At 42.6% G+C, this 27,481-nt stretch overlaps 1 long non-coding RNA gene across 2 annotated transcripts in view; it reads right to left on the bottom strand.

The window, feature by feature from the left end:
• Positions 1-27,481, bottom strand: part of LOC123332801 — a 74,784-nt gene that overhangs the window by 23,574 nt on the left and 23,729 nt on the right. For both annotated transcript variants that reach the window (XR_006549845.1, XR_006549844.1), the window contains exon 2: positions 19,568-19,644. This is a non-coding gene — a long non-coding RNA (uncharacterized LOC123332801). The remainder of the gene's footprint in view (positions 1-19,567; positions 19,645-27,481) is intronic.

Here is a 27,481-nt window from a genome sequence, read left to right on the forward strand (position 1 = left end):
ATTAAGTTTCTTTATCTTTTATTCCACAATAGAAGTTTTGCTCCAAGGTTATTAAAGACAAACTGAAGACAAAGCCAGAGGCCTGGGGCATAATTTTTTTAAATGACATTTCCCTTGGGGGTAAAAAAGTGATTGAAGCCTCTAACTACCCCCCACATCTACCCAATAAACTGAAATCAGAATCTCTGGGGGTGAGGGAGGCCTGGGTATTTGTATTTTTTGACTCTAAAGATTATTCTAATACCCAGCCAGGTCTGAAAAACATGGGGTTAGGGGATAAACTTCATTTTGCTCTTTATCTTTTGTTGAGGTGTCTACTGACAAGTTCTCTGATACTGAGAACCAGGGGCATTTTGCTGGTTACGAAAGCCCATTTGCTGGACTGTAAGGACTCGAGTATGTTAGTCACTCAGTCGTGTCCAACTCTCTGTGAACCCATGGACTGCAGCCTACCCTCCAGCACCCTCTGTCCATGGGATTTTCCAGGCAAGAACACTAGAGTGGATTCCTGTTCCCTTCTCCAGTAAGGACTCGAAGGACATACCATTTCAGGTATTTTAAAATGGCAAAAGCAGGACTTCCCTGGTAGTCCTGTGCTTCCAAAAAATATGATAAAATGAAATAAAATTTAGAAAGAAAAATAACATGGAAAAGCCAAGGATGTTGCATATGTGTGTGCTGTTGTCGTTTAGCCGGCCAGTCGTGTCCAGCTCTTTGCCACCCTATGGACTGAAGCCCACCAGGCTCCTCTGTCCATGGGATTTCCCAGGCAAGAATGGAGTGGGTTGCCATTCCCTTCTCCAGGGGATCTTCCCCACCCAGGGATCAAACCTGCATCTCCTCATTGCAGGTGAATTCTTTACTACTGAGCCACCAAGGAAGCCCTGCAAATGTGCGTGTACACACATACATTTATAATAATTATCCTGTGGTGATCCTTTCTGGTTTATGAAGCACATTCATCAACAGGGTCTCACCTACTCATCAGGGACCCTCAGTGCAGAATTCTTATTACCAGTGTCCCCATTTCGCAGATGAGGACTGTGAGTCTCTGAGGGCAAATAAGAGCACCCCGCAGGGTTGCCCTGGTCGGGCCCTGCGCAAGTGCTCCCCGGCAAAGGCACAGTGGGACTGAGAGGCAGCCTGAGTACTGCTCTCCAGTGCCTGCGCGGGCAGAGTTTGACCTCTGTTGAGGAATGTGGAGTTCTCCTAATTCACAGAAAGGAGCTGAGGCGGGAATACAAGAACCTGAATTTCCTTCCCTCCACCCTGTACGATGACGTCTGCCATGGAGCCCCACCCGCCGCGTGCCTCCTGGTGCCCGCACTGGAGGACGGGGCTGGGGGGCACCCTGGCTAACAGGCTCTTCTGCGCCGCCCCAGGCACGTCAGGGTCAAAGAGCAGCCCGAGGCAGTGTCATCGGGCTGGGAGCGCTAGTCTGAGAGTCAAAGGCTCTGGGCATGCTTCCGGGGCCCCCACTGAACCCCGGAGACGGAACAACATGTTTACTTTCCCTGGGCTTCCATCTCCCCAGCTGCCTCACCTCTACATCTAACAATCTGCATGCTTTCAAATGTATTATTAGCTTCCTGAAACCATGGCCACTGAACCCCAGGGCTTTATAAGAAGAAACCATGAGGGAGGGACTGCCGATCCTACTTTAAGGAGACATTTAGACCTGTTAGAGAAATGCTTGGTCTCCACTTTGCTAAAATACAAAATTCATCTGATTTCAGCATCCCTAGAGGTGAGATACATAGAATCTAAATAAAGGTTAAGCTCAAACTGACAGTGGTGTCTTTTTCTTTTTTCTTTCCATTTTTTAAAAATTGTGGAAGTAACCCAATCTAATGAAACCCAGAGTGTGGCATTTATAGTTTATCTATTCAGAGTTATGGAACATACACTTAGGAGTCGTGAAAATGGACTTTCCTTCTCCTCCTTCCTCTTCAACCACTTTGGAGCTGCAGCATGCCTGTTTCTGCCATGGTTTCTCTCTCTCTCATTCTACAGAGAGGCCCCAATGTTGTCTCTGACATAATGTTCTTCCACAGCCACCCACTACGGGAAAAATCCATGAGCACAGGACTGCGCTGAGCCTTGGCTCCAGGGCTAGAGTGATTCTGAAGGATTGCGGCCAGCTGTCCCTGAATCTCCTAATAAGAAGCACAAGAAGGGGCAGAGAAAGATGCTGGCTTAACACCACTTTCCAGTGAAGGTGACTAAACGCTAGGATATTTAACCAGGTATCTCATCTTTCGCCATGGAAAAACAAAGCAGCACAATGCAATCCTGTTTCCTGGAAGACTTTCTGATGGTGACTCAACACAAGTTATAAATGTACAGATGCATAGCACTTTAAAATAAAACTGTGTTTCTTTTGAATAAGCCTCTGAGTACTCTGACTTAAAATGCCCATTTCTATTACGATGCTAATAATAGTCACCGAGTTAAAAGAAATGATTTCATAACGGCACATCCACTTTGGAAAGCAGTCTGGCTGCTCATCACAAGGTTCAACACAGAATTATTCCATGATGCAGCAATTCTACTCCTAGGTATCTACCCAAAAGAAATGAAAATAAACATCTGCATTAACTTGTACACAAATGTTCACAACAGCATTATTCATAATGGCCAAAAAAAAAAAAAAGAAGAAGAAACCACCCAAATATTCATCAGCTGATGAATAGACAAATAAAATATGATGTAGCTATACGATGGAGTGGACTTCCCTGGTGGCTCAGACAGTAAAGCGTCTGTCTACAATGTGGGAGACCTGGGTTCAATCCCTGGGTTGGGAAGATCCCCTGGAGAAGGAAATGGCACCCCACTCCAGTACTCTTGCCTGGAAAATCCCATGGACAGAGGAGCCTGGTAGGCTACAGTCCATGGGGTCGCAAAGAGTCGGACACAACTGAGCAACTTCACTTTCACATACAATGGAGTACTATTTAGCAATAAAGAGGGATGGATTACTAATACATGCTATAACATGAATGAACCTTGAAAACATTAAGCCAAGTAAAAGAAGCCACACAGGCAGGGTCATCTAAGATGGGACAGAGCCACCTGAGACCATCCAGCCCAATGCCTGCCTCGGCGCAGATCCTGACTAAACCCAGGAACAGACATAAGGCTCCCCGGCCCCACATCAATACCGTACAAAAGAAGATCAAGCCACATAGTCAGGAGCCCTCTTTGCAAAACTGTGTGGTGGCTGAGACGTGTATCATGCCTGAATAGTACAGGGGAAGATTACAAAGGCTTTTCAAATGACAGGATATTGAGAATGAGTGAAAAGAAAGAGACAAATATAGATCTAGAACTGCACACCTCCGGGCTGGAGAAGAGAGATGCTATGAGCAGGAACACAAAGTGATCACAGTTCTGTGCGGAAGCCAGGAATGACACTACTGTGGAATGAGATTGGTTTGGGGGTGCTTCAGGACATTCGGGCGGTGGCCCGTAGCAGGCGGATGTGCAAGAGTGAAGGCAGAGCTAAAGGCTGGAATCCAGGTGTTACAGGGTAATCATGCATTTATTATTTGCCCAGCCATCCACCTGCTCAGCCACTCACTGAATGAATATTGAGTCCTAAGCATAAGCATCATGCAAGTTCTGGGGAGATGGGGATAAGGACAGCACAGCTCTGCCCTCCGGGGTCTTATAGCCTCAGGGTCCAAGAAGGTCACCGCAGTCCTTGGACCCAGAGGCCCCATTGCCCCTGGTCACAGTCATGGTGGTGGTTTAGTCACTAAGACTGTAGCCTGCCAGGCTCCTCTGTCCATGGATTCTCCAGGCGAGAATACTGGAGTGGGTTGCCATTTCCTTCTCCACTGGTCATAGTAATAGCATCTTATTTTATATAAGACCTTAGAGAATTCGGCTTCCCTGTTGGCTCAGACAATAAAGAACCTGCCAGCAATGCAGGAGACCAGGGTTCGACCCCTGGGTTGGGAAGACCCCCTGGAGAGGGAATGGCTAAGCCACTCCAATATTCTTGCCTTGAGATTCCCATGGACAGAGGAGTCTGGTGGGCTATGGTCCATAGGGTCACAAAGAGTTGGACATGACTGAGCGACTAAGCACAGCACAGTTAGAGTTCAGAGTGCTGACTGGTACATTCTGAGATCTCAACAAATAAGCAAAAAAATAATCCCATCCTTTACAGATGAAACACTGAAGGCTTCAGAGACTTGGTCCAGATTTCTTGGTGGGTGGCAGAGCTGGACTAGTATCCAGATCTTCTGATGTCATGTCTGATCTCATCCTATGGTTACTTGAAAATCAAAAATTAGAAAAAGGAGGGACTTCCTTGTGGTCTGGTGGTTAAGATGCTGCACTTCCAATGCAGGGGGCATGAGTTTGATCCCTGGTCAGGGGACTAAGAGCCCACATATTGCACAGTGTGGTAAAAACATATATAGGGGAAAAAGAAAGAAAGAAAAATGAAAAATCTGGTGCCTCAGTGAAAGAATCCACCTGCAATACAGGAGACGGGGTTTGATCCCTGGGTTGGGAATATCCCCTAGAGAAGGGAATGGCAACCCACTCCAGTATTCTTGCCTGGAGACTCCCATGGACAGAGGAGCCTGGCAGTCTACAGTCATGCAGTCGCAGAGTTGAACAGGACTGAGCAACTTCACTTTCACTTTCACAGCCAGCGCTGCCTCGCGATACAGGCAGGTAGCTTGTTAGGAAGCACAAGGAAGGTGGCGGCAGCATAGGCCAGCGTGCCATCACTGGGACACGTGGACAAGGCTGTCTTGGCAGGAGCGAGGGCAACCAGGTCACCTGGAGGCACTTGACAAAGCAGTTGCTCTGACCCAGTGTGCACCCCTGGAGGTGGGCTCAGAACAGCTGATCGGTCATCTAACTTCCACGATTCTACAGAGCTAGCTCGACAGGAATCTATTACCAAATAACTCAGAGCAATGGTATAGACACTGTGCGCTGACCTGTCTTTAGCATTCTCCTCCCCATCCCCTTTCTGGCCAATGGGATATAAGTGGAAGTCAGCTATGGGGACCCTAGAAAAACATTAGAACTTGGGGTGCAAGTTCTGCCTGCTCACCCTTTGCCCCTCTGTCCCTGGAATCTTACAACGATGAAGAAAAAGCCAGAACAATTACAGCACCTGCCCCTGCTACCACTGAACCACTGGACCAAGGCCAGCAGCCAAGCCCTAAGCATTGTCTTCTATGTGAGAAAATAAACCCTTGCTGTTTCAAACCACCACAGACAAATTCTGTTACTGTAGAAGGTGTTCTTGATTGATATCATGTGTGATGTTTGGAAACAGACATGTTCAAGTTCTGAGTGCGGAAGGATCGATGCTTTAGAACTGTGGTGCTGGAGAAGGCTCTTGAGAGTCCCTTGGACTGCAAGGAGATCAAACCAGTCAATCATAAAGGAAATCAGTCCTGAATATTCATTGGAAGGACTGATACTGAAGCTGAAGCTCCAATACTTTGGCCACCTGATGCGAAGAACTGACTCATTTGAAAAGACCCTGATGCTTGGAAAGACTGAAGGTAGGAGGAGAAGGGCACGACAGAGGATGAGATGGTTGGATGGCATCATCGATTGAATGGAAATGAGTTTGAGCAAGCTCCGGGAGATAGTGATGGACAGGGAGGCCATGGGGTCGCAACGAGTCGGACATGACTTAGCAACTGAACAACAACAGCTACTTATGGAATAATCTATAAAGTCTATCAAATTACTCTAAGTACATTATATAGGAGTACTCTGTATTAGTGCTTTACACATGAAGAAACCCTCAAGGCTCAAAAAATCTTAATTTGCAAAAGCTCTTACGACTATCAAGGAATAGAGTTAAAGTGAAAATCTGAGAGATCTACTTCAGAGCACAGGTTCTATAAAAGGAGATATACTAATCTCTGAGAGTGAGCTAAAATATCAAAGGACATAGCAATCATGAATCTTTCTGTGCTAAACAGCAGATTAGAAATAGAAAGAGGAAAACTAGATACAATATACCAGAGAATGTGATGAACCTAAGATTGTGTTTAAAAATCCTATCAAGAAAAAATCAAGACAATAGATTTCAATAGGATAATTACAAGCCTGGAATTTAAAAGATTTGGTAATGTGTTCTCTGAATCTGGTACATATTTAGTGGAGTAGAAACTTTGCTGTCTTGAATACTTGGTAAGTTTTCAAGCATGTCTAGAACCCTTTCTATTGGTTTAGATTCCATACTAAATAGTCCAAATGCTAAAAAGATCATGACATAGATGTGATTCTTCTCTTGAGATGTCAATTTCTAGTAGAGGATACAAAAGTTAAAAATAAATAAATAAAAGATTCTGTAACTAGGGAGTGGAATTAAAATAATTTAAGCCAAAAAATCCCTGTATAAGTTTCAAATAAGAGTTACATATTTCACTGTAAAAAATAACATTTTTTGTACTAACAAATTATATGCAAATTATTTACTCAAATTATTTCAAATCCAGTTGCATATGTGTGCTGTTACTCAGTCGTGTCCACCTCTTTGCAGCCACATGGGCTGTAGCCCACCAGGCTCCTCTGTCCATGGGATTTTCCCGGCAAGAACGCTGGACTTGTCATTTCTTACACTAGGAGATCTTCCTGACCCAGGGATCAAACCTGCTTCTCCTGCATCTCCTGCACTGGCAGGCAGATTCTTCACTAGCACCACTGGGAACTGAAATTCAAATCAAAATTTTCATTCGCAGAAGGCAACTGCATTTCTCATTTTGAGAGTATCTTTGCATACATAATAGTAAAGAGTGTGGGCTCTGGTATCAGATGGCCTGGGTTCAAATCCCAGTTCTAATAATTAGTAGGTGGTGTGTTCTTGACTAAGTTATTTAACATTTCTGTACCCCAGGCTCCCCTCCTGTAGAATGGAGTAATTATGGTAACTTACCCCATAGGATCATTATGAACATTAAATGAATTTTGAACAGTAGCTGATTCCAGGGAAGCACTGTATCGAGTCCCATTAAATAATAGCTATTTTCCAGGATAAATCTGCAGTTTATACTTATTTCCTAACACATCTCAGATACTTGAGGGGTTCTTTTTCTCCTGCACTCTATAAAAATAAGGCAGCAGCTTTCCGAAGGTTTGAGGACTAGGTATTCTATTTCTGGCTGAGCTTATTTTCCTGCCTTAGGTGCCCAGAGTCTAAAGGAATACCAGGAGCTACTGACTGAGTTGAAGCACTTGAGAAATATGAAAAAAAGAAAACACAAACGAACCAACCCCAGGGGCTTCCTAGTGACAGGAAAGCCAGAGGGGGACGCCACTCTCTATCTTGCCAGAGCAACTCTGCCCAGGGGCCAAGGGGGAACTTGCACCTGGTCCAACCCTGAGGAAGGCAAGCTCTGGGCTCAGTCGGCTCTCCATCCGTTTCCAAACCACAGGCGGCTCCCAGTCTCCTCATCTCTCCTCTCCTTGGGGCCTTTGTGCCCTTGCCCCAAGGTGACCACAGCCTTGACACAGTCATCGGGCAGAAGTCTACCACGTTGCCCCTGCGCTCCCCCTGGGGAAGCACTCTGTGGTCACGCCAGTCAGCACGGTCACCCTTGCCCCAGGGGACAGTCTGAACACATCCCTCACACCTCTCAAACTGGGATGACAGGAACATGGAGATAAGCAAAGATAGTTTTTGGTGATTCTAACATGAAAATGAGACAAAATGGTAAAAGTCAATCATAAAAAAGGCCTTCCTAGTGTCGAGTCTAAGAAATAAAAAGGCACACAATTTACTTTGCAAAGTCCCATCAACTGTCAAGATAACAAATAAATTCTCAAAATGAATCAGATCTGATTGACTTAAGGTCCAAAGGAATAACATTTTGGACCATGTATCTCAGTATAATGCCTGTTGAACAACAGAACCTATTAGAGAAATTCATTTTCTCAGTGGAGACATAGCAAGCCATTATTTAATTTGATTGCTGTTGTTCAGCCGCCATGTATATATTGCTGTTGTTCAGTCCGTTAGTCCTGACATTGCGACCCCATGGACTGCAGCATGCTAAGCTCCTCTGTCCTTCAGTATCTTCTGGAGTTTGCTCAAATTTCTATCCACTGAGTAAATGATGCCATCCAACTATCTCATCCTCTGTTGCCCTCTTCTCCTCCTGCCTTCAATCTTTCCTAGCATCAGGGTCTTTTCCATCATCTTTCCATCAGGGGGCCAAAACATGGAGTTTCAGCTTCAGCATCAATCCTTCCAATGAATATTCAGGGTTGATTTCCTTTAAGATTGACTGGTTTGACCTCCTTGCAGTCCAAGGGGATTTCAAGAGTCTCCTCCAGCACTACAATTAGTAAGCATCAGTTCTCTGGTGTTCGGCCTTCTTTATGGTCCAACTAGGTGGAGAAGGCGATGGCACCCCACTCCAGTACTCTTGCCTGGAAAATCCTATGGCTGGAGGAGCCTGGTGGGCTGCAGTCCATGGGGTTGCAAAGAGTCGGACACGACTCAGCGACTTCCCTTTCACTTTCAGGCATTGGAGAAGGAAATGACAACCCACTGCAGTGTTCTTGCCTGGAGAATCCCAGGGAAGGGGGAGCCTGGTGGGCTGCCGTCTATGAGGTCGCACAGAGTCGGACACGACTGAAGCAACTTAGCAGCAGCAGCCGCAGCAGGGACTTCCCAGGTGGCTCAGACGGTAAAGCATCTGCCTACAATGCGGGTTGGGAAGATCTCCTGGAGAAGGAAATGGCAACCCACTCCAATATTCTTGCCTGGAAAATCCCATGGATGGAGGAGCCTGGTAGACTACAGTCCATGGGGTCGCTCAAGACTGAGCGACTTCACTTTCACTTTTTCTTGATTTATTTTATTTTTTTTTTTTTTGAAATTTTATTTTATTTTTAAACTTTACATAACTGTATTAGATTTGCCAAATATCAAAATGAATCCGCCACAGGTTTACATGTGTTCCCCATTCACTTTTTCTTGATTTAAAAGAAGTTTGGAGAGAGCAAAGGTTGCATGTGTTGTGTTATCCTGCCACCTCGTGTCCATTGTCATTATTGCACGAGGTAGATTGGAAGAGGGCAAAACTTGTTTTTGCTGTGTTATACTGCCGCCTGGTGTCCATTGCCATTATTGCAAGGATTTATATATATATACATATATATACCGCTAAGTTACATATATATAAGTATATGGTCTTCCCTAATAGCTCAGTTGGTAAAGACTCTGCCTGCAATTTAGGAGACCCCGGTTTGATTCCTGGGTCGGGAACATCCGCTGGAGAACCGATAGCCTATTCTTGCACTTACCTGCTGCTGTTTCAGATGGTAAAGAAGTCTTAGTCGCTCAGTACTGTCCAACTCTTGGTGACCCCATGTACAGTAGCCTGCCAGGTTTCTCCGACCATGGCAGTCTCCAGGCAATAATACTGGAGTGGGTTGCCATTCGCTTCTCCAGGGGATCTTCCTGACCCAGGAATCAAACCCGGTCTCCTGCAGCTCCTGCACTGCAGGTGGATTCTTTACCCGCTGAGGCACCAGGGAAGCATATCATATATATATTTATATACACATATGTTCACATATATTCAGTAACTCAGTCAAGTCTGATTCTTTGAGACCCGATGTACTGCAGCACACTTAATTTCACGGCTGCAGTCGCCATCTGCAGTGATTTTGGAGCCCAAGAAATAAAATCTGTCACTATTTCCATTGTTTCCCCAACTATTTGCCATGAAGTGATAGGACTGGATGCCATGATCTTAGTTTTTTGAATGTTGAGTTTTAAGCCAACTTTTTCACTCTCCTCTTTCACCTTCATCACGAGGCTCTTTAGTTGGTCAGTGAAGAGGTGACTCATTAGAAAGGACCCTGATGCTGGGAAAGATTGAAGGTAGGAGGAGAAGGGGATGACAGAGGACCAGATGGTTAGATGGCATCACCGACTCAATGGACATGAGTTTGAGCAAGCTCTGGGAGATGGTGAAGGACAGGGAAGCCTGGCTTGTTGCAGTCCATTGGGTGCCAAAGAGTGGGTCACAACTGAGTGACTGAACAACAGCAACAATACCATATAAAGTCTATAACATTAAAAAAGAACATAATCATTCCAATTTGGAATGAGACTATTTTAACAGCAATAATAGGTTTTTTTTTTTTAAAAGACATGACTTACTCTTAGAAAACACGCATCTAAAAAAAAAACAACAAAAAAGAAAACACGCATCTAAAGCTTGTCATTATCAACATGTTAGCAGTCATCACTGTTTGATGGAGTCATGGTGAATCCCAACAGAAACACACACGGAGTTGAACAAGCGGGGTTAGTATAGCTTGCACTGGTGGGGGCTCTCACAATGGGGTGCCCAGGGCTCTGAAAAGACTAATATGATTTAAAGTTTAAGGAAGCAGGGCTTTGTCCAGGATGGGATGCTTCCATTTGTATGGTATGTATGTTTATAAATGAATATTGATGTATATTTAAAATGTTTGTTTATTCATTCATTTATTTATTTTTGACTCTGCTGGGTCTTCACTGCTGCACGGGCTTTCCTCTAGTTGTGGCGAGCGGGGGCAGCTCTCTAGCTGTGGTGTGTGGGCTTCTCATTGCAGTGGCCTCGCTTGTTGCAAAGCACCAGCTCCATGGCTCACGGGCTCCAGTAGCTGTGGCTTCCAGGCTCTAGAGCACAGGCTCAACAGTTGGGTCACACAGGCTTAGTCGCTCTGCCGCATGTGGGATCTTCCTGGATCAGGGATCAAATTGGTGTCCCTTGCACTGCAAGAATCCTTAACCACAGAACCATCAGGGAAGCCCCAGTATCGATGCATTTTTATTAATGAAAGTCCACAGTTTATTCATACTTTCTTAGTTTTAATCTAATGTCCTAAAAAAGTCGAATTCCTTTTCCTGTTTCCAGGAGGTCAATCACATTACATTTCATTGTCATGTCGCGCAGGCTACTCCTAGGTATGAAAATTTCTTAAGACTTTCCTAGTTATTGATGAACCTTGACAGTTTTGAGGAATACTGGTCAAGCATTTTATAGATCCCACTGGAACCCATCTGATGTCTATTTCATGACTAACCTGAGAGGATGAGTTGGGAGAGAAAAACCACAGAGGTGAAGTGCCATTTCATCACATCATGCCAAGGGTACATACTCTGTATGTACTAAGGAGATTTATCACTGCTTGTACTGATCTTGGTCCTTGAAGTAGAGCTTATCAGACTTTGCCACTGTCAAGTTACCATGTACCTACATACTGTCCTTTGGGAAGAAGTCCCTAGAGCAACCCACAGAGAAGAAGCAGGGATTCATGCTCCCCTCCCTGAGGCAGAGCATCTACATAAATTATTTGGATTTCTTCTCTACAGCAGGTTTATCTACTCTCCCCCATTAAAAGAATTGAATTACTTTTTCAAGCCAATATGGACTCATTTAGTTTATAATGTTTGGTGATAATCCAGTACTACTCTTTTTATTTTATTGATCAAATTATTCCAGCCATTGGGAAATCTTCCAGTTGGCTCCTGAGTCCCTCTAACAAACTTCTTCCATGTAGGTTTTTTTTGTCTGGTTTTTCCTTGAGAACTTCCTTACTTTGACTTCCATCCTTTCTAGCATTAATAAGATGCTCCAAGTTCATCTTGTATATTTCCTGCCTTTGTTCTAGAGTCAGTCCTTTCTCCACTTAGCCCAGCTTACTTATATTAGAGATCAAGATCCCAGCACACAAGTAAAGTGTGCTTGTTGCTCCTGGGTGTTTTCCTTCTAGCCTTTCTCGAGAGCTGAGAGCAAGGAAACAGGTGTGTGTGTACTAACCAGGTATATATACATACGTGTTCTGTAAGCATTTCTACAAGGAACTATATGTATCTATATTAAGCTAAATATGAATCCATATTCATGTCTCCAACTCTAATTCTTGACCACATGGATCCTAACCCTCTCATTGACCAGTCAGTTCCTATCCCAACAGGAAGAAACCTGGCTCTCACCACTCCTCATCCATTTCCTAAAATCTTCAGTTCCAATGTACGTGTATACTGGTATCCGAATTGTTAACGTGTATACCCATGGGAAACAACTTTATCCACTAAGAGTACAATGAGAGCTTATATTTCAAGGATAAACTCAAGTCTGGATAGCATAGTCTGCTTGGAAATTTTTATTTTATTTTATTTTTTTTAAACATGAACTACTAGCAAACATAATTGGGCTTCCCTGGTGGCTCGGTTGGTAAAGAATCCACCTGCAATGTGGGAGACCTGGGTTTGATCCCCGGGTTGGGAAGATCCCCTGGAGGAGGGCATGGCAACTCACTCCAGTATTCTTGCCTGGAGAATCCCCATGGACAGAGGATCCTGGTGGGCTACAATGCACGGGGTCACAAAGAGATGGACACCACTGAGCAACTAAGCACAGTACAGCAAATATAATTAAGTCAAAGACTAAGAGGAGACCCTAGCAAGGTAGTGCAGGGTATAGGAGTTTGGACAACAGAGGCAAGCAACCATGGGATTTTTTTCTTCTATAGGCAAGCGAAAGAAGCTGGGTAAATCTGGGGCATCATAGCAAGGGGCTGTGATGTGTGAATGGAAAAGCAACATGATTTCATAAGAGGTTAGGTGACTAGATGAAAAGTGGTGAGCATTTGTGGTCAATAGAAGAGTACGTAAAACATGGAACTTATTAAAGTTAGTGGAGACTGCAGAAACAAACTGAGGTTTTACATGTTTTCCCATTATTGTTGTATCTTTGAGAAGGTACATATGACTTAGCTATTGGAGCCGATGAAAGACTTTAGTCTTTCACTAGGTCTCTAATGATTCACATGAGTCAGTATTCTATGTCCAAATTTTTTATGAACAAAGGGGGAAAAAATGCTTGTGAATCTAGAAGCCTGGAAAAATCCTTTGCACACAATTACTATATCAGCCTTTGTGATACAGTAATTGTGCAGTAATTTATGCAGGAGTATGCTTCTTTTGGGCTTCCCTACTGGCTCAGACGGTAAAGAATCTGCTTGCAATCCAGGAGACACGGGCTCGATCCTTGGGTTGGGAAGATCCCTGGAGAAGGGAATGGCTACCTGCTTCAGTATTCTTGCCTGGAGAATTCCATGGACAGAGGAGCCTAGGAGGCTACAGTCCATGGGATCGCAAAGTGTCAGACACGACTGAGCTACTAACACAACATGCTTCTTTTAAACTGAATGTATTCAATAACTGAGATGCTTGTCTTAGTATATTCAACTTAAGTACATTCCTCCAAAGAAGATTAAACTCTTTATAATTTGTCAGTTTTTGCATACTAAATCTGGTAAGAAGTTTCTCATAACAATTACTTAAAATTTGGAGAATCTATGACAAACCTAATTCTGCTTAGCGCCTATTACTGATCTATGAGAACATACGTCATATAATTTTGACTGTTAGGAGGAGGACCATTATGTAACTATCCAAAGACACTTTTATATTTTGTTATTCTATTGCCATTTTAAGAGATATGAGTTGTGTTTAGTAATTTGTGCTTCTTTTAAAAATTTTATTTAGGAACTGTTCAGATTTTCAACGAACTGAATCATTTCTCTATGATCTTAATGTTACTGAAGGATCTGAAAATTACAATTTAACTAGTAGTATATTTTTGATTTGGAGCACTGTAAACTCTCATGAGATTAAACCTTTAAAAAGATATTAATTATTATCATTCTGTTTACTTGAGTATAATAATATATATAATATTTCATTTTAAGCAAGCTTTGGAAACAATGTTAGTTTACTCAATTCATAAAACCATGGTAGGAAATTTTGAATTATGAGAAATTTAATCCTGATTTTGAACAAATCAAAATATTTTGCTAACATTATTTCCATATGATAAACTAAGTGTTAAAAACTCTGATCATGTTTCAAAGTTCCTCTTTTATTTTGAAATTAAAAACTTTTTTACTACCTTGTAGTTATAAAATCAGAATACTGATTAATCAGATACTTTCCAATACTCATTAAAAGAAACACAATTTAATAACTTCTTTTTTTCTTTTAGAAAATGCTTAATGTTTATCTGAACTATATAGCCCCACAGTACATGAAAAATGACTTTTGATCAATTCTTTTGGAAAATTTTTGAAACATAATTTTTTTTTTTATCAGTTGACCTTTATAAGAAAGGAGGAAAGAAGAAAAAGAAAGTGACATATGGCTGGATTTTTCAAACTTGGGCCCTAGATAGTATTATCAAGTCATACAGTTGGGAAAAAAAAGAGCCATCATTGATTAATCCCGAAAGTACAGAAGCAAAGAAGAGGAAAACTTCTAATGCCCTATGTTGAATAAGATGATCTCTTTTAGATGAGCAAGGCAATATTCTCATGAAAGTTCCTTTGTTGTTGTTGTTGTTATTTTTCAAATAAACAATTTTGTTCATGTCAAAACCTCCCCAAAATGATCACTGCAATTCCAAACTGTCCTTGGTGAAATGTTGCCAGTGATGAGATCAGTGTACAAGTTAGCTTTATGGCGAGAAAACATGATGAAGGAGGCAGATGTCAGGCTGAAAGAAGGGTCACCGTAGACTGAGACAATTCCATGAGGACTGAATGATCTGATCTATAAAAGATAATGCTGCGTACCTCTGAGTCTCTGGAACCTGGCCAAAGCCTAAGAATCGCTGATCAGGGACTGATACCGGGCACATTAAACTAAACAAAGTCGAGTTCAAGAACATGAAGATCGAGGAAGAAGTCCTTATGAGGTTTTGATTTGGTGACCAGAGACAAAGTTTGTCCAAGAAACACCAGCCCTAGGAAACCTTCTGAACTTTTCAGCCCCCAGGGCTGGCTCAAACAGTCATCAGACCTAGTCCATCTTGTACTTATATATTTTTCTCTTGTTAATAAACAATATTCAAGTCACCCAACACAAGTGGACAGACACTCAAGACATGCAGACAGGCTGTAGAGTCCTATGTTAGAAAGTTAGAAAATAATTGTATCAAGGGACAATATAACTCCAAACAGACAACCACAAAAAAATTCCAAGGAATAAAAAATAAGCTCAACACTGAAAGGCTTTAACAAAATATCAGAGCTCCATTCAGTGTGGATTTCTTTCTCAGGCAAAGGGCAGGTAGAGAACAGATAGAGAAGAGAGATCTCAAATGCACACTCGATTCCTGCTTTGAGTGCAAGCTGGGGTGTGTGTTTGAGGGTAATTCTGGGTGAGATTAACATTCGAATCATTAAAAAAAGAGTAAAGCAGATTTTTCTCCCTAAAATGAATGGGCCTTATCCCATGAATGGAAGACCTGAATGGAATAAAAAGGCCGAGTGAGACGAACTCCTCCTGCCTGACTGCCTTGATCTGGAACATCAGGGTCCTGCCTTCCAACCAGGACACAAACATGAGCACTGCTGGGATCTCTGGGAGAGACATCTTCAAGTACTGTAGTCTGTAAGTACAAGATGAACTGGGGCTTCCCAGACAGCAATAGTGGTAAAGAATCCAACTCCCAATGCAGGAGACACAAGAGAAGCAGGTTTGATCCCTGGGTTGGGAAGATCCCTGGAAAAGGGAACAGCTACCCATTCCAGTATTCATGTCTGGAAAATCCTATGGACAGAGGAGCCTGTAGACTATCATCTATAGGGTCACAAACAGTCGGACACCACTGAAGCAACTTAACACATGTGCACAAGATGGACTAGGTCTGATAACTCTTTGTTGGAGCCAGCCTTGGGGCTGAAAAGTGAAGATGTCAAAAAAATTTAAAAAAAGAAGATTGGACATCACACTACCAGCTCTCCCAGTTTCAAGCTTTCAGGCACGGACTTGAAACTAAACCATCAGCACTCGTAAGTCTCCAGCTTACTGAGTGTAGACCTTGCAGTTCTCCGCCTCCACAATCTTGTGAGCTAGTTATTGATAATAAATTTTTTATCTCTTAGAATAAATCATATGGATCATTCTGTAAATGATTATACAGTAATCATACTCACGCACGCGCACACACACACACACGTATCCTATTGGTTCTGTTTCTCTGGAGAAAGCTGACTAATCCAAATATCAAAGTACAATGAGCTGGTGTAAGTCATACAGAGAAAGTCAATGTACAAATAACCACTCCCTGAAACTTTTGTATTTTAAGAAAGTTTACACAGACTTGAAATAAGAGTAAAGGGATCTTTTCAAAAGGAAAAGCAAAGGACTTCATAGTGAAAACTGTTTTTAATGTTCTTGGACCAAATAAATTTCTACAGATCTTCAGGGGTCAACCATGTGATGTAGGAACATGTTCAGTTAATGAGTGCTCCTGAGTGCAAGATTTAATTGATTCTCTGGCATAGGCCCAAGCTTCTTTACAGGGTCCCCAAGACACCAGATATTCCAGTTTCTGAAATATAAATGTAAAATTTCTGGAAGTTTCAAAGATAATAAGCAAATGCAAAACAGGAAGATTGTGCAAGGCCCAATATTCACTCAGAACACTCTACTGTTAAACAACTGAAAGCAAAGTAAGCGATCCAGAAAATCGTCTTCAAATTCATTTTCCATTGTGAAAAGTCAACACAGAATATATGCAGGTTGATTTTTATTTACTAACATGCTTTAAAGAAATACATGTGTATTCCAAGGAACAATCTTACGGTTATAACGTTATAAAGTTTCTTAGACTAGGCAGTCTCTAGATAGAGGAATTTCTGGGTTGGTCATAAAGGGGCGATAAAGCTGGGGCCTCCTTAAGGGATTCTAGGCATCTACATTCTAAAGGTTTCCAAGTCTTCCATACACCCAGGGCTCCATTAGTACCTTTAACTCAATGATTTTGGAAATGAATCACCAAAACAGAGGCAGAAATTGAGAAGAAAGTGCCTGTTGAAAAACAGATAAGACTCTGAAAGAGGGGACCAGAATTCAGTAAGACTTGGAGAAGTGGACAGGAATCCACAGGATTTTGTCCGCAGGTGTCATGCTGACAAAAGGAAAATCAGGGTGGACAAGAGCAGGGTGGATCTGAGTTTGCATATCATGTTTCAGAACAAGAGTAGTTAAAAGTATTTCCTTTTACTTGTTTATTCTCATGTGTGTCTTACAAAAGGTTAGATGAGCACAGCGTCTTTTGACTCCTGTGCCATGGAAGAAAGCCAGGCTCACTGTCAGCGGTGTGACCACCAAGGTTGCCTTTCTGAGCCAGTCTTAAGATTCAGGACATGGCGATGTTATATTGGAGTCTCAAAGACTGAATGAGGTCAAACCACAAGAAGTTTTCTTCTGCAGGAGCCCAGCACAAGTGATCCAAGGCTGCACAAAATGTGATAGCATTTCATATGTGGTCTGAAGAGTCAAGGGCAGGATGGCATTTCGATAAAAGGTTTGACAGTCCACAGGGTAAATATTCAGCATACCTACATATTGGCTCTGGGATCTTGGGCAAGTATCTGAGTCTCACTTTCATTACAAAGCTGTTTTAGAGATGAAACCAGTGGGCATAATGCCCAGTCCATAGCTCAACAAATGGCAGCCATCCGAATTTTCATCACCTAAACTTCTCTCCGATGGAGAAAAGCCAATTCATATTTAAGTGCTATCTTCTATGTGGCAGGCACTGTACTAGTCATTTCCAGGTTTGAACTCCTTTAATCCTTACAAAGTCCCTGAGAGATACTCTTCTATGTCATAGGAGTCTAGAACCTGAGACTGTATCACAACAAAGTACAGTCGAAAATGTACCGAGAGGGGACTTCCCTGGTGGTCCAGCAGCTAATCCACGCTCCCAATGCACAGGGCCCAGATTCGATTTCTGGTCAGGGAACTAGATCCCATATGCTGCAACCACGATATCACATGCTGCAATGAAGATCCAGCACAGTTAAGTAAACAAATATTTTTTAAAAAAGAAAATACATGGAAAAGGGTGGGGGAGTTGTCTCATTGTAAACAAATGATTGCTAACTCCTCTTTTGGCTGCTGTTGCTGCTGCTGCTAAGTCGCTTCAGTCGTGTCCGACTCTGTGCGACCCCATAGACGGCAGCCCACCAGACTCCCCCATCCCTGGGATTCTCCAGGCAAGAACACTGGAGTGGGTTGCCATTTCCTCCTCCAATGCATGAAAGTGGAAATTGAAAGCGAAGTCACTTAGTCGTATCCGACTCTTAGCGACCCCACGGACTGCAGCCCACCAGGCTCCTCCGTCCATGGGATTTTCCAGGGAAGAGTACTGGAGTGGGGTGCCATTGCCTTCTCCAGGTCTTAATTCTATGACCCAATATGGCCAAGGAGCAAGCATCTTTTAATTTCATGACTGCAGTCATCATCAGCAATGATTTTGAAGCCCAAGGAAATAAAGTCTGTCACTATTTCCATTGTTTCCCTATCTATTTGCCATGATGCTTTTGGACTGTGGTGTTGGAGAAGACTCTTGAGAGTCCCTTGGACTGCAAGGAGATCCAACCAGTCCATTCTAAAGGAGATCAGCCCTGGGATTTCTTTGGAAGGAATGATGCTAAAGCTGAAACTCCAGTACTTTGGCCACCTCATTTGAAGAGTTGACTCATTGGAAAAGACTCTGATGCTGGGAGGGATTGGGGGCAGGAGGAAAAGGGGACAACAGAGGATGAGATGGCTGGATGGCATCACCAATTCGATGGACGTGAGTTTGAGTGAACTCCGGGAGACGGTGATGGACAGGGAGGCCTGGCGTGCTGCGATTCATGGGGTCGCAAAGAGTCGGACACGACTGAGCGACTGAACTGAACTGAACTGAATGGGACCAGATGCCATGATCTTAGTTTTTTGAATGTTGAGTTTTACTTTGCCAACAAAGGTCTGTATAGTCAAAGCTATGGTTTTTCCAGTAGTCATGTATGGATGTGAAAGTTGGACCATAAAGAAGGCTGAGCACCGAAGGATTAATGCTTTTGAACTGTGGTGTTGGAGAAGACTCTTTAGAGTCCCTTGGATGGCAAGGAGATCAAACCAGTCAGTCATAAAGGAAATCAATCCTGAATATTCATTGGAAAGACTGATGAAGTTAAAGCTCCAATACTTTGGCCACCTGATGTGAAGAGCTGACTCATTAGAAAAGATCCTGATGATGGGAAAGACTGAAGGCAGGAGGAGAAGGGGACGACAGAGGATGAGATGGTTTGTTGGCATCATTGACTCAATGGACATGAGTTTGAGCAAACTCCAGGAGATAGTGAAGGACAGGAAAACCTGGTTGTGCTGCAGTTCATGGGGTCACAAAGAGTCAGACAAGTCTGAGCAAATGAACAACAATATGGCCAAGAGAATATGGATAGAGTTATAGTCAGATTTCTCAATATTAACAGGAACTTTAAAGAGGAAAATAAACCTTTCAAAAACTGTATTACAATGATCAACATTCCCAAATTTTCTAGAGCAATGCTTGGTAGGGGCGGGGCGAAGAAAACTGTGAGTCTACTTTTTTCAGAATTTGTCTAAGCGATCCAAAATCTGAAATACCATTTTTCCTCCAAGGTTTGGCTTATAATGTCAAAGACAGTCAAAATTTCAGTGCTATTTGATGCTTGAACAGCAGTTTCTTCTCACCTGCAAAATTGTGAGTTGCCACCTGGTGATAGCAAGGTTCCATTCGTGCCATTCAAGAGGAAAGGGTGGTCTTAAGTCTGAAAGAAATCACAAAAATGCCGACTGGTTTTTGTTCAAGGAATAGGTTTTTCTATTAAAAAAAAAAAAAAAGCTAAAATCTAGATTATTAAGTATTATCCACACAGACAGACTCAAGAGTGAATTAGGGGGAAAAGGAATTTTGCCATTGAGCAAGTCTCTCACTGGTCCTCATTGCTGCTGCTGCTGCTGCTAAGTCGCTTCAGTCGTGTCCTACTCTGTGTGACCCCATAGACGGCAGCCCACCAGGCTCCCCCGTCCCTGGGATTCTCCAGGCAAGAACACTGGAGTGGGTTGCCATTTTCTTCTCCAGCGCATGAAAGTGAAAAGTGAAAGTGAAGTTGCTCACGTTCCTGTTCTGCTGTGTTACAGGTCCTGGTCCCAGGGCTGTTCTGGCTCCGTTATAGCTTAGATCGTTCTAGCAACACATCTGCAGCCTCCTCTCCACTCACAGGTCCCTGCCATTCTCCCCGTTACTCCTTACGTCCCATCCCTCCCACTCCTCTGCCCTCCCTCTCTTCTCTAAGGCATTTTGAAACTGCAGGGGACTGTTTCCTGTCTTCTAGGAACCTTCACATCCCCAAATAACAGCAGAATGTCTACCCAAAGCTTTCAGTCCTTCTCCTTTTGTTAAAGCGTCAACAGTTACTTTGTGCCCTTTCTGGTTGTACTATTTGCAGATAAACAATCTGAAGGCTCATGTATTCATTTTATAAACCTGTGTTGCAATCCAGTTTTCAATTCTACTGCAAATAACAGTCAATGGAATTTTTCATGCTTCTGAACTGAATTATGTTTTATACCCAGAAGAAGAGGGCAGCTTTAATTAATTTCTTTATTACACAATAGATCACTCAAAATATTGCCACTGTCTGGACTCAATCACCAAGACATTAAGGCCAGGGGCTGCCTTGACCATGAAAAGTAAGGCTTTGTCTTGATGAAAGCACACATCTAACATCTAATGGAAATAATTTCAGGAAAAATTAAAAGGGTATCAGCTGATATTTTGTCCTTTTTTTCAATATTTTTTTATTAACAAAAAGTACTAAACTCAATCCTTGATTTTATCCTACCACTGCCTATACTCCAATTATTAGTTAAAATAAATAAGCCTTGTTTTTCTTTTTATGTGGACCATTTTTTACAAGTCTTTATTTGTTATAAGACTGCTTGTTTTACGCTTTGGTTTTTTGACCATGGGATGTGGGATCTTGGCTTCCTGACCAGGGATCGACCCACACCCCTGTACTAGAAGGCAAAGTCTCAATCACGGACAGCCAGGGGCGTCCCCGTACACCCTGTATTTAATAAAGAGTTCTTGCCTTTTGTTCTTGACTGTTCTGGGTTTTCTGGTCATCTCATCAGAACCACCTCTTACTTGGGTTGGGTGCCATGTTTCCCAGAATGCCCTTTCTGCATGGTTTGATTTTCTGCCATCAGAGGAACTTGCATGGGACTTAGAAAGTTAAGGCATCCTTCTCAGGAGGTTACAGTGGCCAGAGGTGATGGCATCCTGTGTTTTTGGCTAATTTCAGCTTCCTTGTCCCCTGCAGTTCTTCAAGCTGACATTTCTCCAATCCTCCCCCTGTAGCATTCTCCATAAGCTCCTCGACATGTGTGTAAGCCCTGATACCTTTATTAAATCCCTTTCTTTCTGTAATATTTGCAATGGCTGTTTTCTGGACTGAACCCATTTCCATTACTAAAAATTGTAGTAATGTTTGTTACAGGATATCAGGCAAGGAAAAGCTTCACAAAGTCCTACCAAGGTTTGTCCAGTGAAAGGAAGTAATTAATGGAGCAAGTTGAAAAGAAGAGTTGTCTACTTTTACAAACCACTGAATTCACACAAGAAAAAGAAATATTTGAATGCAAGTGAGGATTTTGTATTATGCATCTTTACTGGTAAAACACCTACATTTTTTTACTCTTGAAAACTGTTCTTTATTGCTTCCTCTCCTATCTTTGAAATGGCTGACTGTATTTTCCAATTCCCAGGAGTAATTTAGCATATTTCCCAGCTGCCTCCTGCCTCACTCCAGTTACACTTCAGCTTTATGTACTGTTTATTAATATCTGAAATAGAAACTCTACTGGCACCTAATGCATTCCGTTGACACTGGCTAGCAGATTTCTTGGAATAGTCTGACCTTCTTATGAGGGAACTTCCCAGGTGGCGCTAGTGGTAAAGAACCCATGTGCCAAAGCAGGAGACGTAAGAGATGCAGGTTTGATTCCTGGGTCGGGAAGATCCCCTGGAGAAAGGCATGGCAATCCACTCCAGTATTGTTGTCTGGAGAATTCTATGGACAGAAGGAGCCTGGTGGGCTACAGTCCATAGGGTTACAAAGAGTCGGACACGACTGAAGCGACTTAGCATGCAGCATGACTTTCTTATCCTCATTGCATTTTAAAATTGCTTAAGGAATGGATGTGCTAAAAGTTCAGGCACTGAGCTTGTTGGAGGAAAAGGTCACACAACTCCAATAAATACATAATTTTATTTTTCACTGGTGATGAAGTTCATGCTCTAATACCATACACCTTGCAAAGGAAGTAGAGAAGAGCAGTGAGCTTTCAGAGTGCTGGGGTAGTGTGTGGGGTAGTCTCACTTCATCCTGCAGATTTACCCACATGTCCATCTATGACTGCACAAAATTTCTAACTTAGCATTCTAGAGTAGTAAACTTTTGCTTTACATTTTAAAATGGTTTACATTTTAAAATTTAATACATAATAAGATCAGTTCTTACTTACATATTAAAAAAAACACAGAAAAGTTTATAGTTAAATTTTAAAACTTTATTAGCTGCTCCTGTGAGGACTACGTTAATGAAAATTAAAACAAAAGAAGAGTTAATTTTATGCATCTGACTTTTCCCCCATGCAATACTGTATTTGTCAGGATGGGGTAGGTTTTTCCATAGTAACAAACAACCCCCACATCCCAATGGATTTCTCACTCACATATATGGTACACTGTTAGCCACGAGGGAAGCCCTGCCCGTCACCCTCACCCAAGTGTCCTGGTTACTGGAGACTCTAGTGTACCCTATGTTACCACAATCATAGAAGCAGGAGGAAGAGAGGTGGAGACTCTTCCACTCACTCTTTAAGCTTCTGCTTGGAAGTTACACATGCCACTTGCATTCACATTCCAGGGCCTAAAGCAAGTCACATGGCTTCACTTCACTTCAGAGTGGGTGGAGAATTAAAATCTTATCATATGCCAGAGGGAGAGCTGGAATATGCATGCATGCTGTGCTGTGCTTAGCCCCTCGGTCGTGTCCGACTCTCTGTGACACCATGGACTGTAGCCCGCCAGGCTCCTCTGTCCATGGGGATTCTCCAGGGAAGAATACTGAAGTGGGTTGCCATGAGTTCCTCCAGGGGATTTTCCCAACCCAGAGATCGAATCCTGTTCTCCCTCATTGTAGGCAGATTCTTTACATCTGAGCCACCAGGGAAGCCCAAGAACACTGTAGTGAGTAGCCTATCTGTTCTCCAGGAGACCTTCCCGACTCAGGAATCCAACCAGGGTCATCTGTAATGCGGGTGGAATCTTTACCAACTGAGCTACCAGGGAATCTCCATGCATGTAGATTATAGAAAACTGTTTAATTCATTGCCATTGTTAGATTACATTACAACCTAGTGAGTGCATGCATTATTGATGAGACAACAGTCTCCCTAGAGGATGAATACTGGTTCTTTAAGCGGTGGGGGCCAAAATTTAGATAGCACAATGGGCTGTGTGTACGCTCCAAAGTGACACATTATATAAATACATATACTATGATATTAAAAATTCATTTGTGGGTGATTGGCAAAAAAAATCTAAAAAGGCTCCTTAACGGGGGTTGATAATGAAAATAAAGTTGAGAAGTACTAGTTTAGTGGGAAGCATACTGAGTTTGGAGCTTTCCTGGTAGCTCAGCTGGTAAAGAATCTGCCTGCAATGAAAAAGACCCTGGTTCAATTCCTGGATTGGGAAGATCCTCTGGAGAAGGGATAGGCTATTCACTCCAATATTCACGGGCTTCCCTGGTGGCTCAGATGGTAAAGAATCTGTCTGGAGAATCCCATGGGCAGAGGAGCCTGGTGGGCTACAGTCCATGGGATCGCAAAGAGTTGGACACGACTGAGCAACTAAGCAAAGCGCAGCAGCATTCTGAGTTTGAGAATCAGGAAGGAGGCATTCTAGTTCTGGCATTGGGTGAAATCAGTTAATCGACCACTCAGCTTGAAAAGCTTAGTTCTTCTCATCCTTTGTTTTCTTGGGCTGCTATAACAAATGATCACAAAATGGGTGACTTAACAGACATTTATTCTCTCACAACTCCAGAGGCTAGATGTCTAAAATATCAAGGAATCAGGTGTCGGTAGAGTCATGCTCTCTCTGAAGGCCCTGAGGGAGAACATGTGCCATGGGTCTGCTCCAGCTGCTGGGGGAGCCGACAAGCCTTGGTGTCCCTTGAGTTGTGGACAACAGAATTCTAATTCCTGCCTCTGTCTTCACATTGTCTTCTCTGTGTGTGTGTCTGCATGTCTCCAAATCTCTCTCTCCTTGTAAAAACAATATTCACTGGAGTTTGGGCCATCTTAACATACTATGGGCTGGAAGAAGCACAAGCTGGAGTTAAGATTGCTGGGGAAAATATCAGCAACCTCAGATATGCAGATGAAACCACCCTTATGGCAGAAAGTGAAGAGGAACTCAAAAGCCTCTTGATGAAAGTGAAAGTGGAGAGTGAAAAAGTTGACTTAAAGCTCAACGTTCAGAAAAGCAAGATCATGGCATCTGGTCCCATCACTTCATGGGAAATAGATGGGGAAACAGTGGAAACAGTGTCAGACTTTATTTTTGGTGGCTCCAAAATCACTGCAGATGGTGACTGCAGCCATGAAATTAAAAGACACTTGCTCCTTGGAAGGAAAATTATGACCAACCTAGATAGTATATTCAAAAGCAGAAACATTACTTTGCCAACAAAGGTCCGTCTAGTCAAGGCTATGGTTTTTCCTGTGGTCATATATGGATGTGAGAGTTGGACTGTGAAGAAAGCTGAGCGCAGAAGAATTGATGCTTTTGAACTGTGGTGTTGGAGAAGACTCTTGAGAGTCCCTTGGACTGCAAGGAGATCCAACCAGTTCATTCTGAAGGAGATCAGCCCTGGGATTTCTTTGGAAGGAATGATGCTAAAGCTGAAACTCTAGTAGTTTGGCCGCTTCATGCGAAGAGTTGACTCATTGGGAAAGACTCTGATGCTGGGAGGGATTGGGGGCAGGAGGAGAAGGGGACGACAGTGGATGAGATGGCTGGATGGCATCACTGACTCGATGGACGTGAATCTGAGTGAACTCCGGGAGTTGGTAATGGATAAGGAGGCCTGGCGTGCTGCGATTCATGGGATCACAATTGAGCGACTGAACTGAACTGAACTGAACATACTATGGTACCATCTTAACTTGATACATCTGCAAAGCCCTACTTCCAAATAAGGTCATATTCACAGGTACTTGGGGTTAGGAGTCCAACATATCTGGTTTTTTAATCAATAGAACTTGAATTTATGCCCTTTGATTCCATACCTATCTATGTGACTTTTTTTTTTTTTTTTTTTTTTTTGCAGTGCCCACTACATTCTAGGTCTGTGTTTGAGACAGAAAGATTCCTTTAGTTGGTGCAAACTTTTTAGTCCCTACTATGTGCCAGGCACTGTTCTAGGCACTAGAGTTACAGTTATAATAATACAACAAACAAAGAAATCTAGACCAATTTCTACCAATTTTTTAGGGCTTCTAATCCACAATAGAAATGGATGATAGATATAAATAATACAAAAACACTACGAAGGAAGACAGGACAGAGTAAGATGATGGAGAGTGACAGAGCGGAGGATGTAATTGTGAGTAAGGTAGCTGGGAGAAGCCTTTTTATGGAGTTGAGTTTGAGTTAAAGGCTTTGAATGAAGGGAGGGAAAAACCATGTGACTACCGAGGAAGGAGAGTTCCAGACAGAGATCAGCAAATGTAAAAGTCCTGAGCTTGCAGGCCCATAAAGGGTAGTGCAGGCATGTGCAGAAGAAACATGCCATAGGTGAGTGTGTTTGATGGGTACAGCATGGTAGAGTGGAGGGAGCAAAACAGCAGAGGAAAGAAGTGAAGTGTGAGAGGTCATAGGGGATCAGAACAGACAGTGTTTAAAGGCTGTAGGAAGTATTTTGGCTGTTATTTTAAACATGCTTGCTTGCTAAGTCACTTCAGTCATGTCTGACTCTGTGTGCCCCATGGACTGTAGCCTGCCAGGCTCCTCTGTCCATGGGATTCTCCAGGCAAGAATACTGGAGTAGGTTGCCATGCCCTCTATCAGAGGATTGTCCCGACCCAGGGATCAAACCCGTGTCTCCTGAGGCTCCTGCTTTGCAAGTGGATTCTTTACCACTGAGCCACCAGGGGAAGCCTCACTGATGCTTAATTTATTGCTCCACTGATCATATGGTGTGGCACTGATGGAGGAAAAGATACATGGATCAGTGAAACAGAATAGAGAATTCAGAAGTAGACTCACACAAACGTCTCAGGTAAATTTTGACAAAAATACAGAAATAACTCAATAAAGGACTGTGTTTTCAATAAACAGTATGGAGCAACTGGATATTTCCAGGCCAAAAAGAAAAGAAAATAATGAGCCTTGACCTAACCCTCATAACTTATGTAAGAATTAATTTTTTTTAAGTCACCAATTTAAAAAATAAAATATAAATCCATGAAAGGTTTTTTCAAATAGGAGAAAATACTTGGGACCTAGAGCTATACAGAGTTCTTAGAATTGCCATCAAAAGCATGATCCATAAACAAAAAGGTTTGACAAATTGGACTTTTTGAAACAACTTTTGCTCTGCAAAAGCCCATGTGGAGAGGATGAAAAGACAATGTACAGACTTGGAGAAAATATTTACAAACACACATTTAACACTGGGCTTACCAGATGGCGCTAGTGGTAAAGAAACCCTCTGCCAATGCAGGGGATGTAAGGGATGTGGGTTTGATCCCTGGGTCAGGAAGATCCCCTGGAGTAGGAAATGGCAACCCACTTCAGTATTCTTGCCTAGAAAATCCCAAGGATAGAGGAGCCTGGTGAGCTACAGTCCGGGGGGTTGGAAAGAGTCGGACACGACTGAGTGCACACCCACATACATGACATATAAAGACCTCTCACACTGATTAGCAAGGAAGAAACAAACAAAACTCCCCAAACAATCCAATTAAAAAATGCACAAAATTCATGAAGAGGTATTTCACTGGAGAGAATATGTAGATGGCAAATAGAGTCATAATAGTCATTTCACATTATCAGTCATCAGAAAAAAGCAGATTTAACCACAATGAGATAGTACTACACACCTATCAGAATTACTAAAATAAAATGGTAACAACATTAAATGCTATTAAGAATGTGGAGAAACCAAATCAAGATGGATTAAAATCAACATGTAAAGAATGAAACTGCAGAACCAATACTAGACTGAACATAGGAGGATATTGTAAAGTAGATAATTATAGCTAGGAAAGATGTTTCAGAGAAAGACAAACACAACAGAAAATGGACAAACTGGTTTTAAGGAATAATTTGCATACTATTTATCAAGCAATTGTCTTTATTATACTAATTCTGAGACCACAGTTTGTAAAATTCCCTTGGCCGTTTCTTCTTTGTGACACCTAGAAGACAATCAAATTGCCCAGGTAAACTGATGGATTTGCCTCACTAGATTCGACTCTATTGTAAAACAGGATACTGCCCTGACATACAACTTGGTGGGTGTGACA

This window comes from Bubalus bubalis, chromosome 3, assembly GCF_019923935.1.
Source record: "Bubalus bubalis isolate 160015118507 breed Murrah chromosome 3, NDDB_SH_1, whole genome shotgun sequence".
Classification (NCBI taxonomy): domain Eukaryota; kingdom Metazoa; phylum Chordata; class Mammalia; order Artiodactyla; family Bovidae; genus Bubalus; species Bubalus bubalis.